Source organism: Aulostomus chinensis, chromosome 4 (genome assembly GCF_037954235.1).
Source record: "Aulostomus chinensis isolate RoL2024-O1b breed Wild chromosome 4, RoL_Achi_v1.0, whole genome shotgun sequence".
NCBI lineage: Eukaryota > Metazoa > Chordata > Actinopteri > Syngnathiformes > Aulostomidae > Aulostomus > Aulostomus chinensis.
In genome coordinates, this window is record NC_141323.1 from 23,705,509 (window position 1) to 23,723,618 (window position 18,110).

Sequence of the window (18,110 nt, forward strand, 5' to 3'; positions counted from 1 at the left end):
AATATTATTGTGAATAAAATAATAAATGGTAAACATATTGCAGTAAAATAGCACAGGACTCAGTGAGAAATTGGAGGTCTCACCTTGTCCCTCGTGTTACAAAAAGACTGTTAAAGAAAAGTGTTATTTCCATGCCTCATAATTATTCTCTGTGCTCATACGGACTCTCTTTATTACTCCCAAAACTTTAATCAAAATCTCAAAAACATGTGTTTTCCTCATCACTGCTTTATTCCTGTATTATTGCAACTTTTTTTTGTAAAATTACTGCTTTGGAGTACTCCATTGTAAACATATTAAACTGAGAATGAGAACCGGAGGTCTCCGAGTGAGTGGCCAGCTCCCTCTCCCAACTGGGTTTTGTGTGTGTGTGTGTGTGTGTGTGTGTGTGTAGGTGTGTGTGTGTGTGTGCAGCAGTGAAGAGCATAGATTTTTTTGAGTTTTTATGATAATAAATGAAACCATGGGTGTTGAACAGGATCAAAGAGGCAGAACTACCTGGTGTCAGGAAGAGAAAACAAAACTGAGAGACATTATCATTTAAACAGCCGACTGAACCAAGTATTCCTGTTTCCCTGGGTAGCAAAGATTTCATGGACTTCTTGAATGACAAAATTCTACTTATTTGAGAGGAAATTCTTCCCCTCCTGCCGTCAACTGACAACATGGCACCTTTAACCCCAGAAGCCTGAAAGGCAGCTGTAGGACCAGACATGCACTTTGATAGATTTTCTCCCATTAGCCTTCATGAGCTTAGTACAATAATTTCCTCCTCTAAACCATCCACCTGTCTTCTAGACCCCATCCCAACTAAGCTGCTTAAGGAATCTCTACCCCTCATTGGCTCCTCTCTCTTGGACATGATCAATGTGTCGCTGTTATCTGGTTACGTCCCACAGTCCTTTAAAGTAGCAGTAATTAAACCCCTTCTCAAAAAAGCAAGCCTGGATCCAGAAGTTTTGGCCAACTACAGACCAACATCAAATCTTCCTTTTCTCTCCAAAATTCTGGAGAAAGCAGTTGCTAAACAGCTCTGTGACTTTCTCCATAGCAACAGCCTATTAGAGGATTTCTAGTCAAGTTTCAGGATTCATAATAGCACAGAAACACCACTAGTCAAAGTAACCAATGACCTCCCACTAGCATCAGATGAGGGACTGGTCTCTGTGCTGGTACTATTAGATCTTAGTGCAGCTTTTGATACCATTGACCACCATATCCTTCTACAGAGACTGGAACATGTCATTGGCATTTAAGGAACCACACTAAACTGGTTTAGGTCATATTTACAAGGTCGATCTCAGTTGGCACTAACTGATGATGATCCCTGTGAAACCACTGGAGTCAGTTGTGGTGTTCCGCAAGGGTCTGTGATTGGACTCATCCTCTTCACCCTATAACTAATTCCTCTAGGTCACATTATAAGGAAACTCTCAATTAATTTTCACTGCTATGCTGATGACACACAGCTGTACTTATCAATTTATCCACATGAAAAAAAAATTAGCTGACTAAACTGGAGGCCTGTCTAAAGGAAATAAAAACTTGGATGACCCATAATTTCCTTTTACTAAACTCTGACAAAACTGAAGTTATTGTGCTGGGCCCAAAACACCTTAGGAACACCTTATCTAATGAGATAGGTACCCTGGATGGCATCACCCCGGCCCCCAGCGCTGCTGTAGAGAACCCAGGAGTTATCTTTGGTCAGGATCTGTCCTTTAACTCCTACATGAATCAAATCTCTAGGACTGCTTTCTTTCATTTGTGAAACATTGCTGAGATCAGACACATTTTGTCTCAAAAAGATGCAGAAAAACTAGTCCGTGCTTTTGTCACTTCCAGGCTGGATTACTGCAATTCCCTCCTATCAGGCTGCACCAATAAGTCCCTAAAGACTCTCCAGCTGGTCCAAAACACTGCTGCCTGTGTGTTGACTATAACTGGTAGAACAAACCATGTCCCTCTGATACTGGCTTCTCCGCATTGGCTCCCTGTCAAATTCAGAATAGAATTTAAAATTCTCCATCTAACATTCAAAGTCTTCAACAATCAGGAATCTTCATATTTGACAGAACTCATAGTCTCCTATTATTCAGCTAGAACCGTTCGCTCCCAGGATGCATGGTTACTTGTGGTTCCTAGAGTTTCTAATCGTAGAATGGGAGCCAGAGCCTTCAGCTATCAGGCTCCCCTCCTGTGGAGCTGCCTCCCAGTTTTGGGGAGATCATGCAAAACTCCACACAGAAAGATCCTGTGCCCGAGCTGGGACTCAAACCCGGAACCTTCTTGCTGTGAGGCGACAGTGCTAACCACTGCACCACCGTACAACAATAATCATTTCTGATAAAGGAACAAAAACGTCTACATTGTTATATGCTCTAAGGTTTCTTTTCCACAAATGCTGTTTTTCAAATGTGTTAATATTGGTGATATTGAGCAACAAAATCCCTCCATCTGACAGGTGTGACATTATTATTGCACAGGTGAGAGTTGAGTTTGTCACAATAGATTTATCATACTGTATAATCGATGAAGTACAGTACTGCTGCTGTGGTTGGCTTATAAATGTCAAGCTTTGATATAAATTGGAAATGCAATTCCATTCCCCAATTATGAGATAAATGTCTGAATTGAAAACCAGCAAATTCAAATTCAGACATCACATTCCGAAATCAAAGGTCACTAAACAAGGGCACATTTGTACAAGGTTTTGTGTTCCCATTGCTGACAAGCAACTTATTGTAGACTTGGAGAAACATTGGATTATTTGGATTGCACAAAGATGCCCGCCTTCACTTGGGTTGTCTTGGTGGTAAACTGATCAACATGGCTTTTCAGTTCCTCTGCCGTGCTCCCCTCTGTTAGGAGATGTACCTCTGATGATGATAAGGTAAGCTTTTGACCACACTATGATTTTATTCATTGCTCTCAACTCCTCACTTTTGGTCTCTTCCTTCATTTTTATTAGCATCCATGCTCCACCTGTCTGTCTGAGCAAGTTGTTACACCCCAATTCTTCGGCACATTAACATAGTGCATTTTCTTCATCACCCGCTGAATTTCCTATTTTTGAGGTCTAAAACAGGACAACATGCTTGTTGGAGAGCAGACAGATAGGATGGACAAGGACAACCTAATTCTTTCTGCGAAAAAGAGGCAGTCAGAAAACTCTGACTTTAAGAGAAGAGAGACACTATAGGGGAATGATGGCAAGAATTGCAAATTAAAATGACAGAGCTGGAGGATGATGAGTGGAAAGACAATGATTGTGTTGCATTCAGCTCTTCCACAGGACCCGCCCAGACCGACCGACCGGACCACACCAAATGATGAGATAAAACTGCTGATCCAGAAGAAATCTGAGGCCACAGTTTTGTTTTTAATTGTCTGCCGGTGCACTAACTATACTTTTCTATTTCCATTTAGCAGGACAAGTCTATTAAGCCAGCAGTTGAAACTCTGCTAATGTGGCAGGAAGACATCATGCTGAAACTCATTGATTTGAGAGCAATAGTGGAGGACCTGGCCCCCATGCCAGATGATGATCAGGACCTGCCAGACCTCAGCGGCTCCTGAAAATAATCTGAAGTGACGCAACACCTGTTAGAACCTGGACCACTTTGACACTGAGAAACTCATACCACGAGGGCCTGGATTGTTTCTGGGCTAGACTTAGCCAAGCCACACTGAGAAAAGGGCAATTAAAATGATAAAAGAGTGACCTTCCCCTCAAGTTTTGAAAAATAAGTGTGAATCTCTTGATACAAATTATCTACTGGTGGGTCTTAATTGCCCCAATACCTACCAATAGTGAATGGTTTATATTACTGACAAGTTATTAGTAGGAACATCAATAGTACATGAATGACCACAATGTGTTTGTAGAGATTTTATCTAAATTAAAATCATGTTAACAGACATTAACCTATTCATGCAATATCATCATATTTCACTCACAATGTTTCTGTCAGCTGACTTAAGCTACCAGACAAATAGTTAGCTTATCTAACATTGACTCACTTCCAATCTCTGTTCATCTCGTTTACAAACAATGAACATACACTGAACAGGTCAAATTTAACAGAAATGCAGGTGGTATGGTGAACAAAACAATGGGTAGTTAATGTAGGGCACAAATGTGGATGAAAAACAAAATGCAAGATCATCCATCCACACCTCCGTGTCCAGTCGGCATGTCCAACCCGGAGGAGGCCTCAAGGCTTAGCCAGGACATACTGGAGGGATTATATCTCTCAACTGGCCTGGGAATGCGTTGGAATTCCCCGGAAGAGCTGGTGGAAGTGGCTGGGGAGAGGGCAGTCTAGGCTTCCTTGCTGAGGCTGAGGCTGCTGCTCCTGCGACCTAGACCAACTGGAGGATGATGACATAAACTCGAAAACTATTTTTAACTATTTTTAAGACAAAAGAAAATGAACTCAGTTCAAAAAATACTCTGCTTATTTTAAACGACACGTGACATGCATTCTATGCCTCGGTCCAGTCTAAGCCCAGCACAGACTATTGTGTGGCGAGTCTCATTTTCATCAGAGCTGGTATCAACTGTAATATGCCACAGTTTAATATAAGAGATGCAGAATTTAAATCTAGCAATGTCATCTTTACAGCTGTAATAAAAGGATATAGAAAAAGTGGTAAAGACAGAAGCGTTCATCACCTATGCATTAATGAGTCTGACCTGCAAATAATCAGAAATTCTACTGCGCTGTCTCCTGACACAGCTGCAGGCCTGTTGACGAAGGTCTGGTTTGCACCAAGGGGCAGAGAGGGGAACTGAAAGCTGACAAAATCAGCCTTTGTCCTGCTCCATGATGAGGGTGGTGTGGAATATCTCAGTCTGAAACAATCCAGAGACGAAAAATCACACAGACCCCACCACATCAGACAGAGGAAATTTGTGAGGTTTATGTTTGCCATGCCTGGAAATCCCCTGTGTCCAGGCAAAAGTTTCAAGAAGTACATCTCTAAGTGTCTGGATGTCACAAGCACATTTTATCCTCACCCAAAGCACATCTTGGACTCACAACCCATTGTCACCCAAGAATGGTACACCCACAAACCAATGGGGGTAATTACCATGGGAATATGCTGAAAATGATCTGCAAAGAGGTGAAATATCAAGTATTACACGAAAGTATAGTTAAATTCCCCCTCCTTCAACTCTCCCAAAGTATTAACACAAAATAATGTCTTGCCTTTCAGGTGAGTCTCTCCACACCCTCCTCTCAGATCGATACGAACCACAGCCTGCAGAGCACTGCTGTGGGTTGACTATCCGATGTTGGCCTTGAGGCTCGCCAGATTATGTTGGTGACAGGCCAACGATGTGAGATGAGCCTAAGAGCATACTGGGCCCTGTCCATATCAGAGAGGAGGACATGGAGCCAGATATTGTTCGACTGTACCGCCACACGCACTACCGCTCAGCCATCCCCTGCTCAGCCACTGACCAACAAGCCGGAATTACTCATCTCATTGTCTAACTGCACTAATAAAGGAAATATACAATTTAATTTCCATCGTGATCGTTGTTGTCGTCCTCCGCATTTCCGGGTAGGATCGGAGCAGCATTCTCGACAAGGATACCCAGACCGCACTCTCCCCAGCCACTTTCATCAGCTCTTCCTGGGGAATCTTGAGGTGTTCTCAGGGCAGCCAAGAGATATAATAATAATCCCTTCAGGGTGTTCTGGGTCAGCCTTGAGGTCTCCTCCTGGTTGGGAAAACTTCCCAAGGGAAGCATCCAGGAGGCATCCTCACCAGATCCCCAAACCACCTCAATTGACTCCTCTTGACATGGCAGAGCAGTGGTTCTACTCTGAGTCCCCCCAGAATGTCCGAACTTCCTCACCCTATCTCTAAGGGAGAGCCCAGCCACCCTGTGGAGGAAAGTCATTTCGGCCACTTGCATTTGGGATCTCGTTCTTTCGGTCATTAGCCAGAGCTCATGACCATATGTGACGGTTGGAACGTAGATTGACCGGGAAATCGAGAGCCTTGCCTTTTGGCTAAGCTCCCTCTTCACCACAACAGACCAGTTTAGTGCCCGCAGTCCCCAATCTGCTCCGGCTCCATCCTACCCTTGCTCATGAGCAAAAAAATCTCTTCCACCTGCAATTTAAATCCAATTAGTTTAAATGTGTGTGCAGAATTTAGTCAGCACTTTTTTCTATATTAAATGAATTTATATTACTGGTTGAAATGTGAACTTGTTGTAAATAGTTCAGTAAATTGGTTAGTTAATATATGAGAGTTTAGTAAGCACTTTTTCTATTATTAAATGTATTTATTTTACTGGTTGAAATGTAAACTTGTTGTAAATAGTTCAGTAAATTGGTTAGTTAATATATGAGAGTTTAGTAAGCACTTTTTCTATTATCGATATGTAAACTTATAAATAGCTAAATAAATTAGTTAATTTCTATATGAGAGTTTAGGCTGCACTTTTTCTATTTTTAAATATATTTATTTTACAGGTGGAAATGTAAACTTGTTGTAAATACTTAAGTAAATTGCTTAATTTATATGTGACCCTGCCTTTGATAACCCAGCGACAGTCATTTTTTGGTGGATCTCTGTTGTAAACATAAACTAATTCTACATAAATTCAAAAAAGAACTTGGACCTACATGCAGTGCTGAAACATACTGAACCCATGTGGTAACTGTACTGAAAGGCTCTCTTAGGATTTCTCCAGCCTTTTGCCAACGCTCTAGTTTTTGCTCTGCAGATTTTTACTCATGTTATTTTTCCCCGTTTACCCTACCCCAAGAGTTCCTTTGTGACGCCAACGCCTTTCCAGAACCGCTCCACAACTCCACTGCCTCCCAAGACCTCCTCCGTGACTACACCACCACCTCGCTATAACCCCATTTATCTCCTGGACCCCAACAGTCTCCTTCCCGCTCCGTCTTCAGTTCCTCCTCTGACCTCTGACCCCCTGTGTTAGGGATTCCCCACCCTGGACTGGTTAGTGCATGCACACTCAACATTTCACACACACACACACACACACACACACACACACACACACACACACACACACACACACTTACTTACACATCTCATTCATATAAAGCTTCTATTTATCATGATGTGCATGGCAAAAAAGCATACCAATTACACTGAAATGAATGGGGGAGTGGTACCACATGAAGCAGATTATAGAAACAGTTATCAAACACAAATCAAGTCACTAATAATAAATTCTGTAATTTTATCCTTAAAATCAGTAGCTGGGCTACATCTCATAGGCCTCCACTGGATAATATGAAAAACTAATAAACACACTTAAACGTGAAATATTTGACAATCTTATGGGTTCTATTCAGACATGTATAACCGTTATATCACACCTTTATCACACAAGTCCATCTAAATACAATCATAATAATAAAAAAAGATCATACAAATTATACCTATAAATGGCTATGTGATGGTCGCTGGAGTATCTACCTTTAGGCTGCTAAGAGCCTACACATTCAACATTCTAAGCCCATTTAATTCTTTTGGCAACACATGGGGTTTTTTTTTGGTTTCCAACCCCATGTGTTGGGGCCTGAGCAGGAGTCGCCCCTTCTGCGTTATTTTCATCAGTCTGAACACTGTCCTGTGTTGCTGGGTTAGGGCACACCAAATCTCTGCATCATTTTGCGACAAACTCACAAATCTCATTGAATAAGTACATTTTCCTTTCATTACTAAGTCCTTCAGGCCGCAGAGCACTAGATTTCTCACAAGGCACATCATCAGGGTCACACTTAAGCAGCTTGTGTGTGACTGGCTCTGACTGTGATAGGGTCTTTCACATTACACTCCCATCCATTCTACATTCAGTGTGATGCACTGGCTTGATTGATGGGAGCCTCCTGAAGAATGGTGACAGGTAGGTGTCCCAGCCATACACGGGGACAATGACATTGCCCATCTCATCACCACAGAACTGAGGAATCAGCTCTCCACTAGGAGAGGCCTGTTGCACGACATTCTCAATATCAGCCAAGCAGCCAACTTTTGAATGCCTATGCTTGCGTTTGAACAGGCCAAACATAGAGTCAGGAGTGAACTGAGTGTGCCCGGCTAACATGAACAAGAGGGTTACGCTTTGATGCTTGCCTGTTATAATCCTCCAGGGAAGGTACTGAACCACCAAATTATTTAAATTTTGACCTGAGCTATTGTCTGCATGTAGGTGCAAGTGGTTCTCCTTTACACCATAGTTTCCTAAAAAACAGTCAAGAAGGCTGATCACACAGTTTGCCCCTTTTGCTAACTATAGTTGCCTATCTAGAAGAAGGATCACCATCTGTGGAAGTCCTTCTGTTACGATGACAAAGACAGCACACTTGCCAGGCGTCTCAAACCTTGTGTCACTCTTGGACCTTGCAGTTGTAGTATGAGCGTTCTGCTGTAGCAGATGTTCCTCAGCTTTTGCAAGAGCTTCTGTTTTCTCCTCAAAGTCTTTTTTGAGGCCTTAAGCAACAAAACGCTTTTCTTCTGACAAGTCCAGCAGAGATCTGACACTGGTTTCATTGGCAACACGTTTGATACATACGGCTGCCAGAGATGATAAACTGTGTGTTCACTCGCAGTTCGATGACCACTGGCTTTACAAGAGTCACGATACATTTTATGGATGTCATCTTTGCTGACAGAGGAGGGCAGTAGCTTTAGGTCATCTCTTTTGTATCCTGGAATTCTGCCAGGAAGCATATTGCATTTTCTTCTGCATAATTGGGAATAAATGTCACAACTCTCTCAATGACATTTACTTCAAAAGCACGCTTAGGCAACTTCCCCTTGTTTCCATGTATCCTGGGGGTAACACCATTCTGCAAATAGTGCTTGACCAGTGCAGCTAAGCGGTCCTTGAACATGGGCATGTGTACACATGAAAATGTCACCACAGATTTTTTTGTCCTTCACAATTAGGGATGGGAATTGAAAAGATTTTTCCGATTCCATTTTTGATTCTTCTAATCTTTTCGATTCCTATTTGGAAAAAAGAGAAACTAACAGTCAGACTGTCTCTCATCATGTTCATCTAAATGTAATGCATGAGAAGGCATTCAGTTAACATTAACAGTCAGTAATAGCAGGTTTTACAATGTGGCACATGGCACTAACATGATTGGCAGTGTTAGTTGGTTAGTTACCTACAGTATTAATACCGGAGGTCGTGCTAACGTTGCCGCTGCTGGGTTAAGATTCATTCCAGAGCAGATCGAAAATGCAGCATTCATTCAAAGTTTTTGCATGCTGTGTGTGCAAATGTTTCTGTATATTGGTAGTATTTCAACCCTTGGATGAAATATCCACTTTGCGAGTATTGCAAGTTGCCCTGTTTTCATCCTTTGTTGTGAAATGTAGTCAAACCTTTGAGCATTTGTACCACTTGAGCACTGTGTTTCCTGCTGGCTGCACTAACGAATGATGTAGCCATGCACATTGTGTACCTTGCATAAGCAAAGAAATGGGCGGGTGTGGTGACATCATTTGCACCCACTGGAATTGATAAGGGACTCCTTTGCAAAATTGGCAAATGATTCCAAGGAATTGTAACACTGGAAACTGGTTCTCAACAAGAGCCGTTTTTCGATTCCCATCCCTGTTCATAATAATAATCCAGGCAATGATGTTTACATGTTGCCTGTGATCCCTTACTGCAACTCTCTCCTGTCAGGATGTCCTAAATACTCCCTAAAGAGTCTCCAGCTGGTCCAGAACGCTGCAGCGAGGGTTTTGACGGGAGTTAAGAAGAGAGAACACATCTCTCCCACTTTAGCTTCTCTCCACTGGCTTCCTGTAGGATCTAGAATCGACTTCAAAATCCTTCTGCTGACTTATAAGGCTCTCAATGATAAAGCTCCATCCTATTTGAAAGAGCTCATTAGTCCCTACTGTCCGACCAGAGCGCTCCGCTCCCAGAATGCAGGTCTTTTAGTGATTCCCAGTATCAATAAAAACAGACTGGGAGGTAGAGCCTTTAGTTACCGGGCTCCTCTACTGTGGAACCAGCTCTCTCCATGGGTCAGAGAGGCAGACACTTTAACTACGTTTAAGTCCAGGCTTAAGACCTTCCTCTATGACAGAGCCTTCAGCTAGGAGTGGTTCAGGTAGCTCTGAACCATTGATAGCTATGCTGCTACAGGCTTAGACTGCTGGGGGACACATCAGGTTACATGGAGCCCTTCCCTCCTCTCCTCTCCTCTCCCCCTCTCTCCTCCTCTCCTCCCTGCACATTTTTGGAACTGTCATTACCACTACTTGTTGCACTTTGTAGTTTGGCCTTGGTGTCTCGCAGTCTCTCTGTGTTTCCACAGATCCACCAGAGCCCCAACCGCCGCCTGCATCCCCCCCCCCCCTTATTCCCTACTGTTACACCGGCCTGCGCTCCCCTTCCATGAACCAGTCTGCCATCCAGTCCCCCTTCAAGCTGGCTTGCTCTCCCTGCCTCCCCTACCAGAAGCTTCCTTTTCCTTCTTCAACTGTTATTAACATTTCCGTGTTTCCCACATTTTGCATTGTAAACTGTTTTCTTGTCTGTAGCAACATCTACTGCACGTCTGTCCGTCCTGGGTGAGGGATCCCTCCTCTGTTGCTCACCCTGAGGTTTCTCAGATTTTTCCCTGTTAAAAGGGTTTTCTATGGAGTTTTTCCTCAGTCGATGTGAGGGTGTAAGGGCAGAGGATGTTGTTATGATGCCATGTGAAGCCCTTTGAGGCAAATATGGAACTATGGACCTGGAAGCTACCATGTCGAGTGCAGTGTTGTCCAGTTCTAAATGCCTCATCCTAAGTGATAGCAATTCCTCCTCCTTGAAAGGCAATGTACACTTTTCCCCATTGAAATACTTGCAATTGCAGGAAAATGCCGTTTTCAGTTTGATGTCTTGACTTTACTTTAATATTAGTATTAGAATAGCATGAGAGGCAAATTCTTCTTGTCCGTGTACCCTCTTCAGATTAACTAAACCAGCAGCTTGGGGATCAATCACCAAAACTGGAGTGTCCACATCATCATTCAGATCACTGTCTGAAATGGCAAAACAGATATTTAATTATAAACAATAGAGCAATTACTGTGATCCTTTTAATTTGATAACAGCTATATCATATTTGGTCAGACTGAATCTGCATGATTGACTGAAGCTAGGAACAGGGGAGACTTAATGCATAGAGGGTGGAAACAGAGCAGCCAGTAAGAATCTGCCAAAAGCTAGGCTAAGTAAACTGACTTTAACTAGACGTAATTGCATAGATTTAATTCATGTACATCATGGCAGAAAAAAAGACCACCAAGCAAATCAGTTCGCAAAAACCTGTAAAAAAAAAAAAAAAAATCCACCTATTTTCATCTGAATTGCCGTGCTACGCAAAACATTGGTACACTGACATTGGCACAGTCATGGTGGGCTATCTGGTAGTTACATTCAGTATAGTTCATGACAGAACTTAGCTTCATATTCTTCGTCAGATTCATCCAAGACAGAGTCATGTTCATCACCATCTTCACCTTTTACAAAGTATTCCATTATAAAAACCTGTTATGTCGTAATTTGAGGCAATTCCCCCTAAATTGCTGGCATGCAGTCTGTTTGAACACCCAGCTTTCTTCTGTTCCTTGTGATTCATGGGCGAGTTAGCATCCAAGACTGACAGATGCCAGGCATAAGATATCCATGAAATAAGCTAGTTAGCTTGACAAAACATTCATCCATCGAACGTGAAGGACTGTTTCTGATGTGTACGCAGTGACATTAGGCAATCCACACCGGAAGTGGCAACCAGCTAAAGTAGCATTTTTTTCTCACTCCACTGGAATTGATGTTATTGCGGCGGACGCCCATTGATCTTCAGGTCTGTACACACTTTCTAATGATAGAAAAAAGTTCTTAACTGAATAACACCCAAGTCTCCCACAGTTTTTGCACATAAAGGAACTTCAAAGACGTTTGAAAAGTAACGTTTACAAAGCCATGCCGGTATTTTCCAGTGGCAGAATGTGGGGTGAATAAAATCACTAATTTCACTATTTGTCATATTAGAAAAGAATTTCAAACACTAAAATACTAAAAACTCAGTACACAATTATCATTTACTGCAATAAATTCATTTGGCATTCTGTTGAGATGTTTCTTACTTTGAGTACTTTGACGCTTATTATTTCATAATCAGATTTAGCAATTTTGGCCCGGTGTCACAAGTGGGATCACATATTTATTCATTTATTTTACTAGTTAAAGCCTATACCTTGTTAATTGTTAATATGGAAGTTGTTTCTGATCTCAAAAATGTTCTAAATATTTACATAAAAATATCTTAATACGGCAAATTAATAGCACTGACTTTAAATTAAAAGCTAGATAAATTTGTGTGAGCTCAACATACATACCTGCAACACAGCATAATAGCACCGCAAAGGAGTGGGTAATTAGCATCAGTCTCAGGACAAATCTGAACATGGGAAATGAGGGTCAACATTTAAGCTAGATTAGCAACATCAATGAGTCTCGAAACATAGCTTTAAGGATTAATAAATCATGAAAATTGCTCAAAACTGTGGTCATAAATCAAGATAAGTACATTACATGGCAAAATAAAGTATGAACATCTGAAACATTTAAGAAAATAATTAGTCATCCTGGACTGTGTTGTATGTCTTCTTACCAGCATGTCATTTTTTCCGTGCAGTTTACACCACTGCAATGGGGGGTTGCACCATTTTCTGTTACTTAACAAACTGAAATCTACTCTGTACCTACTACTGCTACTACTACTACTACTACGTCTACGTGTAGAAATTTCAACATAATCTCTCAATGCAATTAACAGCATTTCAAGACAGCAAGCAGCTCAAAAGACCGGAAGACAAAATACATGAAACATTTGACCAGTGATTTTGGCACCCACCTTCCTAAAGCTGTAAAAAACCTTATGTACTTATACACTTGGGCTGCACGCTGGTGCAGTGGTTAGCACTGTCGCCTCACAGGGGTTCGAGTCCCGGCTCGGGCACGGGATCTTTCTGTGTGGAGTCTGCATGTTCTCCCCGTGCCTGCGTAGGTTCTCCAAAGACATCAATTTGGGGACGAGGTTGATTGATACGCTAAATTGACCGTAGGTATGAATGTGAGTGGGAATGGTTGTTTGTCTCTCTATGTGGGCCCTGTGATGGACTGGCGACCTGTCCAGGGTGAACCCCGCCTCTTGTTCGTAGATGCTGGGATAGGCTCCAGCCCACCCCCCCACCACGACCCTTAACAGGAATAAGCGGAAGACAATGGATGGATTGATGGACTTCTTCAACTGTAACCTAACCATGTTATAAGCAGTATAATCAAGTGATCTGAATATTTGCTGTAGGATTCACCCTCTGTAGGACAGTTACCTCCGCAAAGTGCATCCAAAACCATATGCACACCTACAAGTTGATTATCCCTTATGTGCGGCACCTGTTGCGTTGCTGTGGTTACGCCCTCCAAAGCTCTGTCTGTGTGTTGGCAGCCATAATGACGTAAGCACTTTTCACGTCACACTGAATCCTAATAGGGAAAAACAGTGGCTTCTCTCATCCACACTGTACCTGTCACCCTCAGCCCAGGGGGCTGTCCGATGGTGTAAGTTCTGTGACCTACAAAGCTTTTGCTGTATAAAGAACAGCTTCATCTCTGTCGCCTCTTGAAAATCTTCATTTTTGGCATGGGAGGAAAAGGGGCTGAGGTTGTGGTTTCTGACATTTGGAGGGTCTCGGGGCCAAATGTGTGACACCGCATATTGCGTGCGCTCATTAGAGCAAGAACAGTCTAGTACCAGGTTTTGAATGGGTTTGTATGTGAAAACCGGCTCTGGGCCGTCTGGCCGAGCTGCGTCATTGGTGTTTGGGGGGGTTGGGACACTGTTTAGTGTGTGTTTTTAGTGTTTTTATTGCTGCTAATGTGTTGCTCTGAAGAGCAAATATAATAGGGTCTTCGCCTGAAGTACCTTCAGGCTCAGGCCCTAAGCACTCGGTTTGGATTTTATAAGCCCTCAAAGTGGGGGAGACACGTTTCACGCTTACAATGGACGCCTATGGGGAGACGGTGTCCTCTCAGGGTACATACTATCAAACAAACGCTTCTCACATCTACACCAAACATCCCACAGCTTTTACAAACACACCACTGCATTCCTGACAAAAATCCCTACATAGATATAGTATTATGTGTCACTTTTGACCAACGTATGCCGACTTATTTCACTTTTCCCCACTCCAATTCTGTTGATCCTCCTCTCTCTCCACTCTAGCACAGATCAAAGACAGAGCAGTGGGGGAGGGGTTCTTAAAGGGCCAGCTCTCAGCTCTGCTCTCACTCTCTGATCAGACTCAGGCTTCTATCTCCTAAACTACAAGGCCTACAGATTTGGCCTTTACACCGTTGGATGGGTACAAAGATGGGTACAATGAAAAATACATCTTTTATTGAACATACTGCGGATTCGTACAAAAATTAAATAAAAATGTCCTATCTAAAACCAATTAGGCCCAGTGGTCTGTCAGTAGAGACATAAATCCTTAAATAAATAAACCTCCGTCCATTTGTTTAGGGACAGGCAAATAAATAATAAATCAAAATCAAGTAAACATTTTTATCGCGAAAATATGCTTGTAAAATGTACAATATATGTCATAAAAACCGTATTGGCTTGAATGTTACTTGAATCTCACCGAGGATCAAATACTCTTAAGTAACTTGTCCTCTTTAAAACATGAAGACACTGTAAAATTTAACCTCAGACAGCCTGCTGACCTGTCGACTGACGCGCTTGGACATGTCCTCATTCTTTGGAGAAAGATTATCAGCACTGACAGGCTGCCACGACCATGCGACTCCTGCTTGACTGTAGGAAAAAAATTGACAATACAGGGTTAAAGTTCATCCCTTTATTGTGCTGTATCCTCATTTGATTGAAATTATAATTTAAAAAAAGGCAAACATTCTTCCACAGTTGCTTTAGCTGAGGGTTCATACCCGTGATGGCTGCCCAAGGACGTGCGTCCCCGTTAGCTGCCACGCTGGTCACAGCACGTGCAGGCTCATTTGGGACCTGGGCTTCTCTAACGTTCCGGCGGGACTCCCACGTCTTATTGTTGACGTCACGATCCCGCCAGTTATGCTGGTCCTGATTCCAGCGGCCCCACAGAGTTTTGGCCTCTGGATGGTCCACAGTCGCAAGCTTCAATTTCAAGTTCCAACCGTAAAGTTTAGTTACCAAGATTTCAGTGAAAAAGATCTTGACTTTACATCTGTGTTCTTGCAAGGGGCATCAACGTGTCTCCTTGGGGGGAGGGGGAATGTCTCCCTCCTCTCAGAATGAGGATGATTTACCCAGGTGGGTCCACTGGCATGAGGGTCATGGCCCCCAAAGTCTCCTCCTTGCCTTCTGCCCTCCTATGGTGGCTGGAACGGGGCATCGGTGTCCATCCTCGGGGGGAGGGGCAATGTGGCATGAGGGCCATGGCCCCCATTGGCTCCTCCTCGTCTTCTGCCCTCCTGCTGCGGCTGGAACCTTGAAAGTTCCCGCTGTTTCTCCAGTGCAGCCTCCTTATGAATGTCACATACCTCAGCCAGACGATGGCACAGGTCAGCGTACATAGAGGAGAAGTGCTGCTCTGAAATGGCCTTCTCAAACACCAGTTCAGCAGCTGCCTTCAGGGTCTCCTCTGTGTTCATCAGAAGCTCCAGGACATCCTTGGTCAGGCTCTCAAACTTCTCCGGGGTGAGCCTGTTCAGGATGCTGCGCAGGCTTCCCAGTAGCTCATGGTGTCGGCCATTTTCAGGGATCTTGGCACCAGAGGCCCTCTTCATGGAGGGCTTCCAGGCATTGGCAGCTTTGTTAAGCTGCACGTTGTTGGTGGAGAATTCACGAGTGACCATTTTCCTGGGCTGATCCTTTGGATACTGATGCACCATTGGGGTCTACAAGGGGGGACAGGAGGTTGGCTTAAACCCACTGAGACAAACTATCTGATGTTGGTTGCATTTTATAAATTGCAAATACAGTAAATATATAAAATACAGTACAATACTTGCAAACTTGGTCACTTTTTTGTTAAACTAGCTGTCTTGAACATGGAATAGTATGTCTTTCCAAATATAAAACTGTTTTTAACCTAAAATTTATATGGTTTTAAATCCAAGGTTACATTTCAGAAAAATTGCTGGAAGTTTATTGAATAAACAACTTCAACAGCAGATACATTTTTCTACTTTATATAATGCTTGCAGATTTTTTTTTTGTTTGCTCCATCCAAACAGTATAAAAAGTTAATAGATAATAGAACCACAGGGAGTCCAATAACAAAATGCAGTCACAATTCCAGCCACATACAATTTGATGACATAACCAGAAAAATCAATAGAAATTCATTGTGAGAATCCCAACCCCCCCAGCCTCACTGTCAGAACAAAAGAACAATTCTGTGCTGTCCAACTAAAACTATAATAGCCCAGTAAAGTTGTTCTCCTTCAGCGATCAAACCATGTGTGTTCAAGCAGAGCATTATCCACCCCATGGCTTACCCCTGTCACAGCAACCCCCTCCCCCCTTACACACACACACACATACACACGAGAGCACCACATTCTGACAATGCTGCCTGTTCAAACAATATTTACAATCTGAGAGCGGTTTGAAAACAGGCTGCAGAATGAAATGAAACGTTTGTAGAATGGGAGACAGACTGTGAGAGTCTGTCATTCTTTTAGTTGCTAGTTTGTTGCTTTTATTTGAATATTCAGAGGACATAACTGTATATTTGAGGGAGATATGAGAGCTATTTTAATACTCCAATGCGAAACCAAAATTTAGGGATTGGACTGTAAAACAGTCAATCAATCTTTTAGTGTGTAGGCAGGTCATATTGGCTCAAATGATGTGTCAAACAGGGCGGCACGGTGGTGCAGTGATTAGCACTGTCACTTCACAGCAAGAAGGTTCCGGTTTTGAGTCCCGGCTCAGCTATCTTCCTGTGTGGAGTCTGCATGTTCTCCCTGTTCCTGTGTGGGTTCTCTCTGGTACTCCAGCTTCCTCCCACAGTCCAAAGACATCAAGAGGGGACGAGGCTGATTGATACTCTAAATTGACTGTGCAATGACTGTGAGTGTGAATGGTTGTTTGTCTTTGTATGTTGGCCCTGCAATTGGACTGGCGACCTGCCAAGGGTGAACCCCGCCTCTCGCCCGGGATAGGCTCCGGCCCCCCTTGACCCTTAACAGGATAAGTGGAAGACAATGTATGGATGGATGTGTCAAACAAAATACCCAAGTGCAGCTTCCATTTAGTTGCAAAAAGTTATGAAACACAAAACTCAAATCAAAAACGCAAATCAATCTTAAATTCATCTTTCAAGTCTGGCTTTAATTTGATCTGCTGCCATATGCCAAAATAAAATATTTTGCCGTTTTGCATTATGGATCCTGGCTGTAGATATTTCCAAATAGATGATATCTAGAAATGTCAGATACCAATGGGAGATGTTAAGCATGTGTGGTGGTTTCCATCTTTCCGAAATTATATTTTTGTCGCTGTTAGACCAGCAATTAGTATTCGTTATTCACATTGTGATGCATTTATTTTGGATAAGTTATTTAAAATAAGCATTTGAGAGTTTACCAGAATATTTTCTGCTGTTGTTAATGTCAATGTCAATGTTAATGCAGTCGCAACCTATTGCCAAAAGTTGGTAACAGGTTGGCTTTCCCAGGCATTATGCATGAAAGTCCCCAGTTTATTATGAGGGCATAATGTGCATAAAGAGTTGTCCAGGACCTTCATACAATAAAGCTTAAAGGGGTTTAAATTAGAATAAGCTGATGATCTGGGTCTCTGGAAAATGAAATTATATTAATCCATACATCATTCCGTCAAAATTTGGATCCCAATCTGGTATATCCCTTCTCCATATTGCATCTAGGTTTATATGAATTTGACATGTTGATATATGGTTGTGACCATGGCCCTTGTTTTAACTTATCGAAAAGCTGAAACAACGGATAAATTGAAACCATTTTGGTACACTTTGCGCCTCAAGTGCAGCAATAATCTGCA